Source organism: Notothenia rossii, assembly GCF_949606895.1.
Source record: "Notothenia rossii genome assembly, chromosome: 3".
Classification (NCBI taxonomy): Eukaryota; Metazoa; Chordata; class Actinopteri; order Perciformes; family Nototheniidae; genus Notothenia; species Notothenia rossii.
The window spans coordinates 44,099,726-44,101,854 of NC_136901.1; positions in this window are offsets into that span (position 1 = coordinate 44,099,726).

Sequence of the window (2,129 nt, forward strand, 5' to 3'; positions counted from 1 at the left end):
ACATGAAGATTAGAAGTCTATGAGAACATGAAGATTAGAAGTCTATGAGAACATGAAGATTAGAAGTCTATGAGAACATGAAGATTAGAAGTCTATGAGAACATGAAGATTGAATAGAAGTCTATGAGAACATGAAGATTGAATAGAAGTCTATGAGAACATGAAGATTGAATAGAGGTCTATGAGAACATGACGATTGAATAGAGGTCTATGAGAACATGAAGATTAGAAGTCTATGAGAACATGAAGATTAGAAGTCTATGAGAACATGAAGATTGAATAGAAGTCTATGAGAACATAAAGATTGAATAGAAGTCTATGAGAACATGAAGATTAGAAGTCTATGAGAACATGAAGATTGAATAGAAGTCTATGAGAACATGAAGATTGAATAGAAGTCTATGAGAACATGAAGATTGTATAGAAGTCTATGAGAACATGATGATTGAATAGAAGTCTATGAGAACATGAAGATTGTATAGAAGTCTATGAGAACATGAAGATTGAATAGAAGTCTATGAGAACATGAAGATTGAATAGAAGTCTATGAGAACATGAAGATTGAATAGAAGTCTATGAGAACATGAAGATTGAATAGAAGTCTATGAGAACATGAAGATAGAATAGAAGTATATGAGAACATGAAGATTGAATAGAAGTCTATGAGAACATGACGATTGAATAGAGGTCTATGAGAACATTAAGATTGTATAGAAGTCTATGAGAACATGAAGATTGAATAGAGGTCTATGAGAACATGAAGATTGTATAGAAGTCTATGAGAACATGAAGATTGAATAGAAGTCTATGAGAATATGAAGATTAGAAGTCTATGAGAACATGAAGATTGTATAGAAGTCAATGAGAACATGAAGATTGAATAGAAGTCTATGAGAACATGACGATTGAATAGAGGTCTATGAGAACATTAAGATTGTATAGAAGTCTATGAGAACATGAAGATTGAATAGAGGTCTATGAGAACATGAAGATTGTATAGAAGTCTATGAGAACATGAGGATTGAATAGAAGTCTATGAGAATATGAAGATTAGAAGTCTATGAGAACATGAAGATTGTATAGAAGTCTATGAGAAAATGAAGATTGTATAGAAGTCTATGAGAACATGAAGATTGAATAGAGGTCTATGAGAAAATGAAGATTATATCGAGGTCTATGAGAACATGAGCCTTTATTTTAAGAAGGATGCTCACAAAGATGGAAAGTAATGGTTCTTTTTGCTTCTGTAACTCAAACAGGTCTTTTTCCACAATGGAAGTAAACATTTGGGTAAATGACGAGGACCCGATGATAGTGAGTTATCTACGTGTTGCAGTATAATCATTTATCAGAAATGCAGGAATGACTCGGCGTTAATCAAACTCATGGAGCATGAACAGTGCCAGCATTAAACTAAGAGCACCTCTCACTCTCCATGCATATTAAACATACATTTTAATTAGTCGATATTTATCAGCAGTCGTGACCTTGGAGAATGTTTTTGAACTCAGCCTCGTAATCTGTGAGATTACATCGGAGAGTTTCAGTATTCTCCACATGCAGCTGGTATTAAAATGGGATCTGTATCTGCATATCTTATCTGGATAATGGAAGTAAAACATGTTTCAGCAGCAGGGAGAGATGCTGAAATGTGACCTGGGCAGCAGAGAGGGGTTTGAGGAAAGAGAAAATATTGAACAAGTGTTAAAGGTTTGAGATTTAAGGCGATAAATCACGGCTGCAGAGAGAAAGTTCCCCCACATGCCGATAAATGCCATAAATCAGGAGACAAAGTTGAACACCGGTGGATACAACTGCAAATTAATCACCTCGTGTGTGCAAGTTTTGGGTGAACTTATTTAAAATCAATACGATGGAATGTGTGTCTCAGAGCGTGTCGGGAAAATATCAAAACAGAAAAATTACTTTATTTATGAAGCACTTTAAAAACCTCCAGAGCAAAGCGCTGAACAGAGAAATGCTAAATCACACAGCGCAGCTCACAAAAAAAACACAAATAAAAGGGTAAGAACACAAAGTAAACAATAATAATAACAACAGCCATTTAAAAGCAATAAAAGCTGATATGCGTCACTATTTCATCAATGTGCGGAGTTATACTTTCACTT